This window comes from Bufo gargarizans, chromosome 10, assembly GCF_014858855.1.
Source record: "Bufo gargarizans isolate SCDJY-AF-19 chromosome 10, ASM1485885v1, whole genome shotgun sequence".
NCBI lineage: Eukaryota > Metazoa > Chordata > Amphibia > Anura > Bufonidae > Bufo > Bufo gargarizans.
This window is the reverse complement of record NC_058089.1, coordinates 12417258-12436351: the sequence shown is the minus strand read 5'-3', so window position 1 is coordinate 12436351 and position 19094 is coordinate 12417258. Positions and strand designations below refer to the sequence as shown.

Genomic DNA, 19094 nt, shown 5'->3' with positions numbered 1-19094 from the left:
TGGCAGACAATGGCGGGGGTCGGCTTACAGCAGGACCGCCGGGGATAACATATTTCCAGCATCACGTGGATCACACTGCTCTGGTGTGATCCTGGATTCACATCAAAGAAGATGAGAGACATTGCCAGGATTTCATCTGCAAGTCACTGCACGTATGTGGCTGGCATCGGTCACGGCATCTGCCACCAGGACCAGATCCCGAGATCAGGACTGCTGACGTCCACACCGGGACAATGCAGCTCTGACAGTCTGGTTGCTATGGATGCATTGTAGCAACCACAGTCTGCCACAGGGTTGTCAGACAGCGGGTTCATAGCAACCAGTATAGGGCAGAACTGGGCTGAGGAGCCTTGGAGTAGCTCAGACCCACCCGTCCTGGTACAACCATAAAATCTGCCAAACATGACCAGATTAAAGAAGCACTCCGGCATCTTCTGACCTACAATGGCAACTGGCCAGGTTCATTACCATTCCAAACCTTCCATTGTGGGCAGCTGTGGCTCACTTATAAAACCACCCTGACTTCCCTGTCCATGTGTGCAGAACCTCCTGTGTATTCCAATCAGATGCGGCTTCCCACTGCTGACTCACACTGTCCATACTATCTGTGTATCCTGTATGCAGAATCTCCAGTGTATTCTATGAGATACAAATTCACACTGCTGCACTCTGCCTCACAATATTATCCATACTATCTGTGTATGCTGTGTGCAGAATCTCCAGTGTATTCTATGAGATACAGATTCACAGTGCTCCCCTGAATCACACATGCTCATTCTTCCTGGCTAAGAACGGTGCGCTCTGATCGGATGCGCTCACAGCCAGGGAGAAGAGAACCGCCCCCAGCGAAACTGCGAGTCTTCACCTAGTATAACCGAGTCGGCTCATTATAAAATAAGGCGCCGAAATCAGCGGGGTCGAGAGCGGACAAATGGGGGGGGGGGGGGGGTCTTTGGGAAAAAAAAGAAAAAGTGCCATGGCATTAGTGGGGGCCGCCCTATAAGGTAAGACCATAATTAGACTAGGGCTAAACTGATGAAAGGTCCTCTTTAATATTAGTCTATGCTACACTATATTAGGCAAAGAATCGCCAGAGGCCTTCTTTAAGCCTAACCCTACTGTACTGTGCACTCTGCTCAGTTCTGTACCCGCATCATCTGCTCTGTACCCTTACATGAGCTGCTTCTCAGCATTACCCTGCTGCCAGCATCACTCATCCTTCCACAGTGTGATGACTGGAGGTTGCAAGTGAAACCTATGGGCCTATTACACTGTGATAATCCAGCAAAAGCAGTCAGCCTGATGGCAATCCGACTCAGGGCTGATGTCACCGAGATGTCAAAAATGCTGCCCATAGAAATCAATGTGCCCATGCTGTACGGCCATGTGCCTCATATGCTACACAGAGGTTTATTTGTGGAAAACCACACTGCATGCAGAGTTCTTTTCCCCTAAAGCATGGGATTATAATGGCTGCAGACACTATCCTGCCCCTGACAGCTCCACTGCTTCCTCCTGTAGTGATCAAATATTAGGAAATTGCTATTTAAGAAAGTTCTTCACTGAATCAGGAAGCTACTTGTCATGGACCCCACTGCATGGTTTTCTGGCACAGGGTCAGGAGTTTATAAGTAAATAATGGTAAGTGTAAGAATATGCTTTCTGGTGACATCAGACACAGGCGAGACACACTGTCGGGCAGAATTAACATTCCCTCCAGCTGCGATCACACATCATACACATTATTTTCTGCATGAGAACAACGTTGTAAACCTCACACCGGAGCAGCAAAGTCACAAAAGACAGAACGGCGAGGAGTCGCCACTCAGGGGGCCCAACGTAATAATCAACATTCTAGATGAGGGATCACTGCACCAGATCAATCTCCACATAACACGATGGATTCACCGGATTATAATATTTAATACCACAAAAGTGATTACACTGCGATGTGTTGGAATCCCGACCACTGGCACCAATATTCCTACATTATAGATGACACCAAAATATACTGTTAAGATACTGCCTTAATTTACAGTAGATCCCACTATGAGATAGGAGTAGATCAGACCATTCTTATACAGTGTATAGTAGATCACAACAATATAGTAAATATCACAGCAATATAGTAGTAGGTCATGCCATAATATCGTGGATCACCATAAACTAGTAGTGGATCCCACAATATTATAGTAGTAGATCCCTACATAAAACAGTAGTGGATCCCACCATAATATAGCAGTAGATTCCACCACAATATAGTACTAGATCGCACCACAATATAGTAGATCCCACCATAATACAGTAGTAGATAGCACCACAATATAGTAGATCCCAAAATAATATAGTAGATCCCATCACAATATAGTAGATCCCACCATAATATAGCAGTAGATCTATCACAATCTATCACTGTAACATGTTTTGCTGTAACTAACAATATGCATAAAAAACTGGAGCAATACCATCTGGCAGGTGTGAATTCCGCCTAAGAGTCCATTCACACGTGCGCAAAATGGGTCCGCTTCCGTTCTACAATTTTGCGGAACAGGAGCGGACCCATTCCTTTTCAATGGGGCCAGAACGTGCTGTCCGCATCCGCACTTCCGGATCCGTTCTGCAAAAAATAGAACATGTCCTATTCTTGTCCGCAATTGCGGACAAGAAAAGGCATTTTCTATGAGAGTGCCGGTGATGTGCGGTCCGCAAAATGCAGAACGCACATTGCCGGTGTCCGTGTTTTGCGGATCCGCAATTTGCGGATCTGCTAAACACATACGGACGTGTGAATGGACCCTTACACAAAGGGCTAATGGACACGGAGGCTTTATGGCTCTGTGGTCACCCAGGCTTCAGGCACACAGTATATATGGAGACATCCAGGATACAGTAGAGGCTTTGGGCCTCTCTATGGCATTAGACGAGTCCACTGCCGATCATACTAGGAATGACGTGATCCAGAAATGATGGGGTTACTGCGAACCCCGTGCCGCTGTGAGCTGCTGGCAGATATTTGACTGTCAAATCCTCCATAAGGACATAGGAAAATCTCATCAATCTCCACTTCCATATTTATTTTTGATTAACAAATCAATTTCTATAAAATGCTGTGCAGAATAACCGCGTCTGTTTTACATCCTAATGTCACCACCACTGCTACTGGTCTGTGAATGGGGCCAATGACCTCAGATCTGCATCATTAAAGAGGACCTGTCACCTAAAAATGCAATGCAATTTGAAAGCAGTATGTTATAGAGCAGGAGGAGCTGAGCAGATTGATATATAGTTTTGTGGGAAAAGATTCAGTAAAACTTCAAGTTCTCAGCTTTTTCGCACTTCCTGGGAGCAGTCATCGGTACAGGAGGAGGTGTTATCAGTGACTGACAGCTATCAGTACAGGAGGAGGGGTTATCAGTGACTGACAGCTATCAGTACAGGAGGAGGGGTTATCAGTGACTGACAGCTATCAGTACAGGAGGAGGGGTTATCAGTGACTGACAGCTATCAGTACAGGAGGAGGGGTTATCAGCGACTGACAGCTATCAGTACAGGAGGAGGGGTTATCAGCGACTGACAGCTATCAGTACAGGAGGAGGGGTTATCAGTGACTGACAGCTATCAGTACAGGAGGAGGAGTTATCAGTAACTGACAGCTATCAGTACAGGAGGAGGAGTTATCAGTGACTGACAGCTATCAGTACAGGAGGAGGTCTTATCAGTGACAGCTATCAGTACAGGAGGAGGAGTTATCAATGACTGACAGCTATCAGTACAGGAGGAGGAGGTATCAGTGACAGACAGCTATCAGTACAGGAGGTGTAATCAGTGACTGACAGCTATCAGTACAGGGGGAGGTGTTATCAGTGACTGACAGCTATCAGTACAGGAGGAGGAGGTATCAGTGACAGACAGCTATCAGTACAGGAGGAGGTGTTATCAGTGACTGCCATCAGTACAGGAGGAGGAGGTATCAGTGACTGACAGCTATCAGTACAGGAGGAGGAGGTATCAGTGACAGACAGCTATAAGTACAGGGGGAGGTGTTATCAGTGACAGCTATCAGTACAGGAGGAGGAGGTATCAGTGACAGACAGCTATCAGTACAGGAGGAGGAGTTATCAGTGACAGACAGCTATCAGTACAGGAGGTGTAATCAGTGACTGACAGCCATCAGTACAGGAGGAGGTGTTATCAGTGACTGCCATCAGTACAGGAGGAGGAAGGTATCAGTGACTGACAGCTATCAGTACAGGAGGAGGAGGTATCAGTGACAGACAGCTATCAGTACAGGAGGAGGGGTTATCAGTGACTGACAGCTATCAGTACAGGAGGAGGTGTTATCAGTGACAGCTATCAGTACAGGAGGAGGTGTTATCAGTGACAGCTATCAGTACAGGAGGAGGTGTTATCAGTGACTGACAGCTATCAGTACAGGAGGAGGTGTTATCAGTGACAGCTATCAGTACAGGAGGAGGTGTTATCAGTGACAGCTATCAGTACAGGAGGAGGTGTTATCAGTAACTGACAGCTATCAGTACAGGAGGTGTAGTTATCAGTGACTGACAGCTATCAGTACAGGAGGTGTAGTTATCAGTAACTGACAGCTATCAGTACAGGAGGAGGTGTTGTCAGTGACTGACAGCTGTCAGTACAGGACGCGGAGTTATCCGTGACAGCTATCAGTACAGGGGGAGGAGTTATCAGTGACAGCTATCAGTAAAAGGGGAGGAGGTATCAGTGAATGACAGATATCAGTACAGAAGGTGTAATCAGTGACTGACAGCTATCAGTACAGGAGGAGGTGTTATCAGTGACTGACAGCTATCAGTACAGAAGGTGTAATCAGTGACTGACAGCTATCAGTACAGGAGGAGGTGTTATCAGTGACAGCTATCAGTACAGGAGGAGGTGTTATCAGTGACAGCTATCAGTACAGGAGGAGGTGTTATCAGTGACAGCTATCAGTACAGGAGGAGGTGTTATCAGTGACAGCTATCAGTACAGGAGGCGGAGTTATCATGACAGCTATCAGTACAGGAGGCGGAGTTATCCGTGACAGCTATCAGTAAAAGGGGAGGAGGTATCAGTGACTGACAGATATCAGTACAGGAGGTGTAATCAGTGACTGACAGCTATCAGTACAGGGGGAGGTGTTATCAGTAACAGCTATCAGTACAGGAGGAGGAGTTATCAGTGACGGCTATCAGTACAGGAGGAGGAGTTATCAGTGACTGACAGCTATCAGTACCGGAGGTGTAATCAGTGACTGACAGCTTTCAGTACAGGGGGGAGGAGTTATCAGTGACAGCTATCAGTACAGGAGGAGGTCTTATCAGTGACTGACAGCTATCAGTATAGGGAGAGGTGTTATCAGTGACAGCTATCGGTACAGCAGGAGGTGTTATCAGTGACAGCTATCGGTACAGCAGGAGGCACTATCAGTGACTGACAGCTATCAGTACAGGAGGGGGAGTTATCAGTGACTGCCATCAGTACAGGAGGAGGTGTTATCAGTGACTGACAGCTATCAGTACAGGAGGAGGGGTTATCAGTGACTGACAGCTATCAGTACAGGAGGAGGAGTTATCAGTAACTGACAGCTATCAGTACAGGAGGAGGAGTTATCAGTGACTGACAGCTATCAGTACAGGAGGAGGTCTTATCAGTGACAGCTATCAGTACAGGAGGAGGAGTTATCAATGACTGACAGCTATCAGTACAGGAGGAGGAGGTATCAGTGACAGACAGCTATCAGTACAGGAGGTGTAATCAGTGACTGACAGCTATCAGTACAGGGGGAGGTGTTATCAGTGAGTGCCATCAGTACAGGAGGAGGAGGTATCAGTGACTGACAGCTATCAGTACAGGAGGAGGAGGTATGAGTGACAGACAGCTATAAGTACAGGGGGAGGTGTTATCAGTGACTGACAGCTATCAGTACAGGAGGTGTAATCAGTGACTGACAGCCATCAGTACAGGAGGAGGTGTTATCAGTGACTGCCATCAGTACAGGAGGAGGAGGTATCAGTGACTGACAGCTATCAGTACAGTAGGAGGAGGTATCAGTGACAGACAGCTATAAGTACAGGGGGAGGTGTTATCAGTGACAGCTATCAGTACAGGAGGAGGAGGTATCAGTGACAGACAGCTATCAGTACAGGAGGAGGAGTTATCAGTGACTGACAGCTATCAGTACAGGAGGTGTAATCAGTGACTGACAGCCATCAGTACAGGAGGAGGTGTTATCAGTGACTGCCATCAGTACAGGAGGAGGAGGTATCAGTGACTGACAGCTATCAGTACAGGAGGAGGAGGTATCAGTGACAGACAGCTATCAGTACAGGAGGAGGGGTTATCAGTGACTGACAGCTATCAGTACAGGAGGAGGTGTTATCAGTGACAGCTATCAGTACAGGAGAAGGAGTTATCAGTAACTGACAGCTATCAGTACAGGAGGAGGTGTTATCAGTGACTGACAGCTATCAGTACAGGAGGAGGTGTTATCAGTAACTGACAGCTATCAGTACAGGAGGTGTAGTTATCAGTGACTGACAGCTATCAGTACAGGAGGAGGTGTTATCAGTGACAGCTATCAGTACAGGAGGAGGTGTTATCAGTGACAGCTATCAGTACAGGAGGAGGTGTTATCAGTAACTGACAGCTATCAGTACAGGAGGTGTAGTTATCAGTGACTGACAGCTATCAGTACAGGAGGAGGAGTTATCAGTAACTGACAGCTATCAGTACAGGAGGAGGTGTTGTCAGTGACTGACAGCTGTCAGTACAGGACGCGGAGTTATCCGTGACAGCTATCAGTACAGGGGGAGGAGTTATCAGTGACAGCTATCAGTAAAAGGGGAGGAGGTATCAGTGACTGACAGATATCAGTACAGGAGGTGTAATCAGTGACTGACAGCTATCAGTACAGGGGGAGGTGTTATCAGTAACAGCTATCAGTACAGGAGGAGGAGTTATCAGTGACGGCTATCAGTACAGGGGGAGGTGTTATCAGTAACAGCTATCAGTACAGGAGGAGGAGTTATCTGTGACGGCTATCAGTACAGGAGGAGGAGTTATCAGTGACTGACAGCTATCAGTACCGGAGGTGTAATCAGTGACTGACAGCTTTCAGTACAGGGGGGAGGAGTTATCAGTGACAGCTATCAGTACAGGAGGAGGTCTTATCAGTGACTGACAGCTATCAGTATAGGGAGAGGTGTTATCAGTGACAGCTATCGGTACAGCAGGAGGTGTTATCAGTGACAGCTATCGGTACAGCAGGAGGCACTATCAGTGACTGACAGCTATCAGTACAAGAAGAGGAGTTATCAGTGATAGCTATCAGTACAGGGGGAGGAGTTATCAGTGACAGCTCTCGGTATAGGGGAGGTCTTATCAGTGACTGACAGCTATCGGTACAGGAGGAGGTGTAATCAGTGACTGACAGCCATCTCTGTATGGGCATTTGCACACTAATGCTATCAATCACTGATAACCCCTCCCTTAGGTACCGATAGGTATTCACAGGGCTGCAAAAAAGCAGAGAGATATAAATGTATAAATTACAGGTGTCACTGGATATCTTCCTACAAAACTATACATCGATCTCCTCAGCTGCTCCTGCATCACAACACAGTGCTCTCAGATTGCATTGCATTTTGCATTGACAAGTCCTCTTTAATCTATACAAACCATACATACAGTATACAACAATAATAATAACATATTCTGCAGCGCTTTACAATTCAGGGGTTCATGTACAAACAGTCATAAATAACATACCAACAGACAAGTCGATTATTACAAGAAGAATGAGGGCCCTGCTCACAAGAGCTTACAATCTATGTATAATACAGGTCTGGCAGGTGCACAACGCAGGGTATTACCCATTTGTATCCCTAGGGTATTCTGGTGACATGGAGGAATGTGGGGCCCCTAGTGTGACCGCAGCCCCCGCTCTTCTCCTGCAGACAGATGGTGACATACATGATGTGGAGTCGTTTCATTCCCTTTCTGTATGAAAACTGTCAACATCCATGTAAAGGAGAACACAGAGAGCGCCCCGTCTCCTCCAACATCTGGGTCACAGGGCAGGAAAGGGCAAGAAAGAAACAGGGCACACAAGCAAGCCGATGCTTCCATGCCACAGTAAGGCTAGGGCTACATGGTGACATGTGTCACATGACAGTCATGTCACACTAATGTTGCACAACATTTTTTCTAATGACAGTCAATGGTGTCGCACTGCGACATGCTGCGTCTGCGAAGCGATAGTCGCACAACAATCCATCCAAGTTGCGTGTTGCAAAGTAGTTGTACCCCTTTTGTCGCTGTGTAGCCCTAGCCTAATAACCTGCCACCTGGTATATAGGATAACGACATTAGGGGTATAGGATAATGACCTACTGACACTTGGGGTACAGGATAATGACACGCTGACACTTGGGGTACAGGATAATGACACCCTGACACTTGGGGTACAGGATAATGACACTGACACTTGGGGTACAGGATAATGACACCCTGACACTTGGGGTACAGGATAATGACACCCTGACACTTGGGGTACAGGACAGTTATATGTATTCTGTATACACTATTATATAACCTGTATACATTAGATATACTGTATATATTGTATAATCTGTAAAGATTCCTTCCATTTGATAAGCTCGGCAGATCGTCCTTCTCCGGTGACTATTATCACATAGTAACATAGTACATAAGGCCGAAAAAAGACATTTGTCCATCCAGTTCGGCCTGTCATCCTGCAAGTTGATCCAGAGGAAGGCAAAAAAATCCCTGTGAGGTAGAGGCCAATTTTCCTCACTTTAGGGGAATAAAAAATTCCTTCCCGACTCCAATCAGGCATCAGAATAACTCCCTGGATCAGCGACCCCTCTCTAGTAGCTATAGCCTGTAATATTATTACACTCCAGAAATACATCCATATATATATATATATATATATATATATATATACACTGTACAGAATACATATACTCTATATCTTATATACTGTACACATTACATATTCTGTATATATTATATTTTCTGTGCAGATGATATATATTGTATATATTATATACCATACACTATTACATATACTGTATACATTATATATTGCACACTACATATACTGTACATATTATATACCGCACACATTATTACATATAGTATATATATATATATATATATATATACTGCACACACTACATATAATGTATATATTATATATTGCACACATTATATACTGCACACATTATTACATATACTGTATATATCATATACCACACACATTACATATACTGTATATATTATATACTGCACACATTACATATACTGTATATATCATATACCACACACATTACATATACTGTATATATTATATACCGCCCACATTACATATACTGTATACATTATATACTGCACACATTATATAGACTGTATGTATTATATATTCTGTATTATATATTATATATACTGTATTTATTATATATTCTGTGCAGAGTCCCTCCGTCTGATAAGATCCGCAGATCCCCCTGATCCAGCTGCGGGAGACGTTTCCACATCTGCTGCGGTATCAGACACAAGCGGTTTCCTCCTGGCGGCCGCTGACACGCTGCGATTCTCCAGATCGCTCGCACATACGGTTAGTATTACGCTCTGTGAAGCACAACAGGTGGGTCACATAAAAGGTCGCAGAAGTTTTCGTCAAGGCCAAACACACTGTTCTCATTATCCTTCATAAAAACAGAAGCAGTTCATGAAATCCATCAGTGCGCCGGGGTACGGGGCGGCCGCACAGCGGAGCGGTGCACAGGGCCAATCAAATAACACCCATGGGGCCACTGAACATTAGGGTGCTGGCACCGCAGATACTGCCTTAACAGACATGCATTCACAGCGCAGTTCTAGAATTAACCCCTGGTGATCTGCACATGAAAAAACGTCTGAATGATTGACTGCGTTGCGAATGCATGTCTGTCGATGCAGTAACCGCGCTGTGTGCCAGGACCCTAAAGGCCTCCATGTAGGCAGCAGCAGACTGCAGGGTGGGGGTTCGGTACTTTTGGAGGGGTGTTAAAATCCGCAGCTGAAGACTTTGACATCAGCATCTCTTCCTTGGGTTTGGGGTGAGAGAATGATGTGACGGGTTTTGTCAAGCAATATGAGGTGTCAATTGATGCATATGTGGTGTCATTACACTCCGGATTCTGCTCATTCTCTTCACTACAATGTAAGAACACAATGCGCAGTGCTGTACCCCAGACACACACTGCAGCAGCTCAGCGCACTCCAAACCATCCTGTAGGTTGCCGGGATGATGGGGGCTCTTTGATGCACTTGTATATAACCCAAGCTCTGTTAGACACAGGTGGGGTACGTCCACACCTGGTATAAATGCTCTGGATTTTCTGCTGAGGAAAGGCACGTGGAACCAGCAGCAGCAAAGTGGATGGAAGTTAATCAAATCCTATCCACGCGCTGAGTAAATAACCTGCAGCAGAAAAGCCCTAATAAAACATGAATGGAGCGGGCAGAGCTCCAAAGGGCCCACACTGACCTAGACACCTTGCAGACGTCTGACAACTCATCTGTAACAAACAGCCCTGACAACCCACTAATTTGTTGGTGTTATGTACACGGTCCTTACAAGTCAGGCCGGGTTCACATCATCGTTTGGTTTTCAGTTGTTCTGAACAAAAATAAATAAAAATAAATAAATATGGGTCCTGTATTTTAAAGGGAACCTGTCACCTGGATTTTGTGTATAGAGCTGAGGACATGGGCTGCTAGAGGGCCGCTAGCACATCCGCAATATCCAGTTCCCATAGCTCTGTGTGCTTTTATTGTGTCAAAAAAGGGATTTGATACATATGCAAATTAACCTGAGATGAGTCCTGTCCTTGACTCATCTCAGGGACAGGACTCATCTCTGGTTAATTTGCATATGTATCAAATAGTTTTTTTTACACAATAAAAGCACACAGAGCTATGGGAACTGGATATTGCAGATGTGCCAGTGGCCATCTAGCAGCCCATGTCCTCAGCTCTGTACACAAAATCCAGGTGACAGGTTCCCTTTAAGCATCCGTTATGATCAGTTATGCAAGTTGCACACCATCATGCATGGATCCGGCATTGCCGAACGCTACCAGTGTGCCGCCTGGCACCATTAATTATAATGAGGTCTGGCGCTTATCCGGCCGCAATCTTGCAAATGTGCCAAGAAACAGCCGGACAAATACCGCTGCACACAGCGGTTTCTGTCCAGTCGATTCCCTGCACTGCATGCCGGCAGTGTGACACAGGTCTTATGCACATTTTGCATCCGTTTTAGACATTTCTGCCAGAGATCTGTTATGGTAGACAGAAAAAAAAAGTCCTACACTAAGTTATATTTTTTTTGCAGTCTAACATAACAGATCTCAGAAATGACTAAAACGAAAAATGATGTATAACTGAGCATAACGGATGCTTAAAATAAAGGATCATATATAATTTTTTTGCTTTCCATTTTTCGGATGGATCAGAAGAACAGAAAACTAAAAACGGTAATGTGAACCTGGCCTCACTCTAAAGAGAAGATGATGCAGCCGGGGGTGGCCGCCAGGCGCGTTGAACGACGCGTTGTGAAGCTGCTGAATATCTCGGACACAACACTGCATGTAACAGCACAGACGGCGTACACTGTACTCAAGGGGCAAAGGGAATCATTAGCCCCCTACCACTGGGGTACACAGGATTTATAGCCGCTGCTGGTCACAACGGTCAAGTCTTCTGACACTAGGTTTAGGGAATTTGGGCGCTGTGCAGCGACCCGTTAATCACTTCTAAACCCTCTCAACAATCCGCACTCCACCCTGGAGCCGCCATCACTGTCCATGGATGAGATCAGTTCTAGTAGCCAAGAAATCTCACTCAGGTTAATTGTGCAACCGCGCGCTGGACAAACAGCAATGCATCTTCTCTGTGCTGTGTTTAGACAAAAAATTCCTCAGTGCGCCGTGGGCCGAGCGCCCAGCAACCCTTTCTGTACAATTTGGTAAATTGCTGCTTGCGCAGTGAATGCAGCGGGTGCAGGATGCAGAGTGTCCTCTCTCCAGCGGGATAAATTAGTGGCTTAGAAAGGTGACGAAGACGTTAGCAGGAAAATGAAGAACAGAAGTGAAATGAAAATGGAAAAATACGGGGTTTGTCAGTGACATTTTCCACGAGTTATAAAATCCCCAGCATCAGAGAGAAGCTTTATATTCTTTACAAAAGGTCACGTCCATCGCCAGAGACCCCGCCATGCTGGACACAAGACTGAGTCTCTATCACGGCTGTTAATTAGAAAATGAGGCCGCATCGCAGCCGATAGAAAAACCAGCCCACCGCCACATATTTCCCGCGATGCAAGAAATGTTTACAGGTAAACCAGTGATTTAAGCCACTTATGTCTTGTCCTGCACAGAATGGAAATCATGGCGGTGATAGTGGCAATTATAAATCTGCACCAGGATAACTGTCCCATGAGGTCGTCTGAGGAAAAGGAGCCTCAAAAATAACAAAAAAAAGCTACAATCATTCATTTTATTACTGAGGGCAACAAGTTTACCAGCTGCAAACGTAGTGACTGATGACGGGTAACAATGGCGGACGAGGCCGACGGGTAACAATGGCGGACGAGGCCGACGGGTAACAATGGCGGACGAGGCCGACGGATAACAATGGGGGACGAGGCCGACGGGTATCAATGGCGGACAAGGCTGATAAGACTCAAGACTAGCCATATGACTAAGGCTACATGGACACGACCGTTGTTTTGGTCCGCATCCGAGCCTCAGTTTTTGCGGGGCTCGGGTGCAGACCTATTCACTTCAATGGGGCCGCAAAAGATGCGGACAGCACTCCGTGTGCTGTCCGCATCCGTTACTCCGTTTCTTTTTGTGGAACGGACGAATGCAGACCCATTCAAGTTGGGTGGGTCTGGATTCATCCCGGCGGCCGTACGGAGGTTGCCTGTGTATTGGGGACCGCAAATTGCGGTCCCCAATGCATGGAACAGCCCACCTACGGCCGTGTGAAAGAGCACTAAGACATGACAGAACTAGTGAACTCTGGACTCCGATAATGATGGTACTGCTGAGGACCCCATAGGGCAATGTGTGACACTGTGGTGTAATGTGTGGCCCGGGGGGTGATGCGAGGCCCGGTGGGGCAATGTGTGGCACAGTGAGACAATGTGTGTCACCGTGGGGCAATGTGTGACCTCCTGAGACCATTTACCCGATATAAGGCACAAATTCCTTTCTGAGACCACATGTCAGAATATGACCCTGGATCATCGACCATCACCAGAGATTATAATCATCAGGGAAGACTCCAGCACCCTGAAACTGTATCATATACAATATACAGTGAATCAACTGTAGGCTAGGAAGTATCACCGGTCATAGGGTTAGATACAGCAGATAGTATCAAACAGGATAGGTTTAGATACACCAGTCCAGGTCTGTGTATAATAACTGAGGTATCAGAACCTGTGCACCCCGTTTTGTGCCCTCTGCACCCCATACCCTTGGATGACTCTGTAACAAGGTGGGTGCAGGTAATGAATCTCCCCTCAGGATGGAGGAAATAGCAGTGGGGGCCACTGCTGGTGTCCGCACTCATCTGTCACGGCGGCGGCACTTTCCCTCTGCTCTATGGTCAGTCGCCTTCCTCTCATTTGCTTACAATGTCCCTTTCTGACATGAGCAATGGCCGGGCTGGGAGATAATGGCCGTCTATGGGAAAGTCATAATAGAAATGTCTGTGGAGGGGGAGGGGAGCGCTCAACCGTCCCGCATCTTCCATTAACTTTCATCATTATTATTTTATTCATTTCTTAAAAATTCAGTAGACAACTGCGCCATGGACCTACAACTGCTGTCAGATCATCTTTGATGTCACGCTGTAAGAAGCTCCATCCCTGCGGGGTGACAGCCTCTGCCTAATGTGTCACCCACATCCTCTAATGTGACAGACATGGGTCCTCATCATTGTGAGGGCCACAAGAGCCACTGACGGTCCTTAACTGTTCAAACCCCCTCCATGATTGACAGCTGCTCCAACGTTTCTAGTATACTTGTAAATTTGTTGTGGGTTTCCAACCGGTGGTCACTGGGGTTCTCACATCGCTGTGTTTACAAGATTTTAATGTTGGGGCGACCTATATGTGTCTTGGGGGGGGTCAGAAAGCCTCTTTAAGGGTACTTTCACACTTGCGGCAGGGGATTCCGGCATGCAATTCGGACGCAAACGGATGCATTTGCGAGACGGATCCGGATGCAGATCCGTCTCACAAATACATTGCAATACCGGATCCGTCTTTCCGGTTATCATCTGGAAAAACAGATACAGTATTTTTTATTTTATTTTTCACAGATTTTATGGTCTGCGCATGCGTGGACAGAAAGAACGGATCCGTTTTGCCGGAACACTTGGGGCCGGATACGGCATTAATGCATTTCAATGGAAATTAATAGCAGATCCGGCATTCCGGCAAGTGTTCAGGATTTTGGGCCTGAGAGAAAACTGCAGCATGCCAAGAATGTAAGAGGGACTGAACTGATGCCTCCTGATGCATACTGAACGGATTGCCCCTAGGACGGAACTCAATACCGGAAAACTAAAATGCTAGTGTGAAAGTACCCTCAATGCCCACATAGCATGCAGCCTTTGCAGGACTATGTCTTGTACTAACATCGCAGCTCTGCGCACATCAGGATCCTCTTCTGCTGAGGTTCCTGACATGCCAGTTAATTTTCTAACAGTTGCTCCTCAGCATTTGGTGCCCATCTACCCTGCCAAGTCCGAGTAACCAGAGACCACATACCTGAAAAGCTTCTAAGGACAGGGGAGAATTTTGTACGGGCGGACCAGTCTGCCAGCTCGTCATATCCTCCGACCAATCATCTACATTCATCTCGGTGAAGTACAACAGAAGGTGATTCCTTAACCCCACAGCCCGTGGCCACCATTACAATAGCTTTATCCACAAATGGCCGGTTACTTGCTGAGGGCTCCAGAAGTCTACAGCTCCTGAGTAGGGATGAGCAAACTTGTGTTTCAAGTTCGGCAAACAAGGTTTGGGTTATCTAAGAATTCAGTTATGGATTCCGCCACCATGGAATTCTTAGATAAACCCGAACCTTGTATGCCGAACTTGAAACACAAGTTCGCTCATCCCTACTCCTGAGATATGTCCCTGTAACCTTAGCTTTACACAATCAAAAGAGGAATTCTCCTCACGCCTCTAAAAGTCACTTAAAAGTCCTGGAAAAGTTTGGCCCTCCGGCATTAACAAGTCCCCAGTAACCTCACCGCACATGGGTGGGCCGCCAAAGAGTCATCGACAGGTTAACACCTCCAAGCGCTCATTTGTCAGGTGATGGCCACTTGTCAGCAGCACGCCGCTGTAGTACAGGCATAAATGATCGTATTATTGATCAGTCATCCCTATAACGACAATTGCTGCATATACAGTAAATGCAAGTAAGGAGCGCTGACTGACACACTGTTATTGCCGATTGGCGCTCATCATTGGCCGAATATCTTCCCCTGTACAAGGACCCTTAGACGGCAGCTCTGCTCCTTCAGACTGGCTGCTGTGAATCTGCACAAGCTCTGCAGGAAATCAGCACATGGACAGCGGATTCCATTACAGCAAAGACAGAATTATTAAAAACTACAAGTCACTCAATGACAGGTAAGAAAAACCTGATCGGGGAGGGGCCTCAAAGAGGGAGGAGCCCAGACGTCAGCTGAGAATTGTTGGGGGCTGCTGCTCACATCCCTTAAAACTCAGTCAGCGGACGTTTCCCTTTAAGCGATGATGTCTTCTGTACTGTGCGCGCCGGTGTTCGGTGCGGTTGGGACGATGCCCCCAGCAGGTTGTAGCATTATCAGCGATTAAAAGTCAGCACAATTATCATCAGTCATGAAAACTATCAGATGTGACATTGTCAACCTCTCACAGAAAGGAGACGTCTGCCCGAGCTCGCCGCCTTTCTCTTCATTCATGTGTGAATGGACCCTTCTGCTAATGTACCGGAGGTGTGAATACACACAGCCGCGCAGCCGGCATTGTCCTCCCGGATCCATGACGCATTACACAAAATACACCTCAAATTAAAAGCTCTTCGGCTGCAGCGGCCCCATTATTATTTAAAATGTCATTATCTTTTTGTTTTTGGTTCTGCATCATTAACGAGTCTATGTGAAGGACATCAAAGGAAAATCTCTACTCCCAAAACATATAGCTTCCTTAATAAATCGCAAATAATTGGAATATGTTTAATCTGAGAGGCCTTTTATTTTCTTGCAGTTGCAGCATGAGATAATAAATGCACGCATCCCAACTGAAAAAAATAAAACATGAAAAATAAAAAATAAAATTACAGAGACACAAAAGGACAGAAAACCAGAGTGAGCCGAAGTGAATTCTCCGGAGATCTCTGGATCCATCTCATGTATAATGAATAGTGTCCAGACCAGAAAAGGTAACCCAACCACCACAGTGACCTTCATGTCTAGAAAACCCGACTGTGAAGAATTGAAGCCGATTACCCCCAAAAATGTGGAATACAAAAGATTTACAACTAATTTTCTTTTTTATTTTGTAGAATTGTAAAAAGTTATTTACAGGCTATGTACACCTTCAGAGGTGATGTTTCTTTATGATTGCATTTTACTCATTTTTGGCTAAAAAAAAATCATTTTCATTTGGCCCATATTACAAATATGGAGCCGTTCTGTCACAAAGGGTTAACTGTTTTGTAGCAGTGTGACTGGTACTTTCACTTTGTGCCAGTCATCTAAACACTTAACCTTCATTCTTTTCATTAAGATAAGGACTGGCTATAATGAGTGTTTATAATATCAGAGATAAGGAGCCCGTCTGCTCCCCAACTGACGAAAAAGACAGAAAATCCAGAGGCTGCTACTAGAGCATCTCAGCTCTGTACAGAAAAAAGGGCTCCATATTATTAATAAAGACTAGAGATGAGCGAATTTCATATTTTGAAATTCGTTCATGCTTCGTTTGGTGGTAAAAGCAGAACTGAGTTATGGATTCCGTTACCACAGACCATAACACAATTCTATGACGGAATGCATAGCGGAATGCCTTTAGAGGCAGTTATTCATTCCGTCATAATAGAAGTCTATGGGCTGCAAAACGGATTCATCCATTTCCATTATGCAGGGGAGTCCTCCCTACAGACTTCTATTATGACGGGATGAATAACTGAATGCCTCTAAAGGCATTCCGTTATGCATTCCCTCATAGAACTGCATTATGGTCCATGGTAACAGAATCCATAATGCAATTCTGCTTTTACCACCAAACGAAGCGTGAACGAATTTCATAAAATGAAATTCGCTCATCTCTAATAAATACCGATTTAAAAAATATATATATTTTTAGCTCAAAATAAGTACAATGCAATAATTAAAAAATAATAATGCCCCCCCAGGTGCACATAGCCTTTAAATCATAAGTGGAAACTGTTCTAGGACTGGAGTGTAAAATCTGGTGACACAACCTCTCCGTGACGTGTCCACCGCATGCAGAGAATTCTCGGAATCACCCGCATCAGTGCGTGAACAATCCGCGTCTATGGTGGGAAACCAAAAATACATCTTCTGTCTGGAGCAAGCACAGAAGAACACAAAGTGCAGAACGTGTAATGAGTGTGCACTGAGTCTGCGCTCAGGTTATAGGGCACTTATGGGCAGAAATAACTACTAATCCCCCCCCTCCCCCCAACAAACACATAAGTATAGACATACACAGCAAATATACACACACACGTACACAGCTACACACACACACACACACACACACACACATACTGTATCAACACAAACATACAACTGCACACATGGGCAGCATGGTAGCTCAGTGGTTAGAACTGGTGGGCAGAAAGGTGGCTCAGGGGTTAGCACTGGTGGGCAGCACAGTGGCTCAATGGTTAGCACTGGTGGGCAGCACGGTGGCTCAGCATTTAGCACTGCGGAGCAGCACGGTAGCTAGCATGGTGGCTCAATGGTTAGCACTGGCAGCTCAGTGGTTAACACTAATGGACAGCACTGTGGCTCAGTGGTTAACACTGGTGGGCAACACGGTGGCTCAATGCTTAGCATTGGTGGGTAGCATAGTGGCTCAGTGATTAGCACTGTCGAGCAGCAAGGTAGATAGTGTGGTAGCTCAATGGTTAGCACTAGTGGCTCAGTGGTTAGCACTGGTGGCTCAGTGGTAGGCACTAGTGCCTTACAGCACCCAGTTTTCTCTCAAACACATAGAACACTTAGATTGTGAGCTCTACTGGAGACAGCGAGTGATGCTAATGTCTGTACAGCGCTGCGGAATAGGTCACTGCTATGTAAGAGAGTACAATAAATGAACCCACACACAACATGCACACACATAAACGCTGGATTTTTTTTAACTTCCCAGCCATGAACTTTGGTGCGATGCTTGGTCCTGGGACTTGCTCACGAATATAAATATGCAGGGGCTGGCTGTGGGGAGCTGTGATTAGCCCGCTGTACGCACCCCGATACAGAAGACCCCTACAATTTTTGGAGCGGTTTTCTGCTGATACGCCGAGCTAAACAAAGTGTGTGCATTCAGAAGGGTAATTCTGGTTGAATCACAAATCGTAGCAGCACGACGCACAATCAAGATGCCTTTCTGCGTCTCCTCCGTGGAAAGTGTAGTGCCACATTCACATGGAAATGAATCCGATCCGTTTGTATGAATAGGGCCCTTGATAATATACATTTCCAAGAGAAAAGGTGGTCAAGGAGACTAAAAGATCCTCTTTATGAGTTTTTTTTTCTCTTAATAATGGAGAATGGAGTATTTCCAAACAAAATGACATGTAAAACTGTATTTGCAATTTTAAGCAAAACTGAAGATTTTTGTTTAGCAGCTGAATGAATCAATCAGACCTTGTGCATGTGCAGGAGATGAAACTCCCAGGAGAAAGGAGGAGACACAACACTTGGGGCCTGAATACAAATCTGCTGCAGATATTTACTTTGGAGGGTTACTGTAG

The 19094-nt window shown here is 45.8% G+C and overlaps 1 protein-coding gene across 15 annotated transcripts in view; it reads right to left on the bottom strand.

Annotated features, from left to right (window-relative positions):
- The window catches only part of SOX6 (SRY-box transcription factor 6), a 288239-nt gene that overhangs the window by 254946 nt on the left and 14199 nt on the right, over window positions 1-19094 (bottom strand). The window lies entirely within an intron of this gene.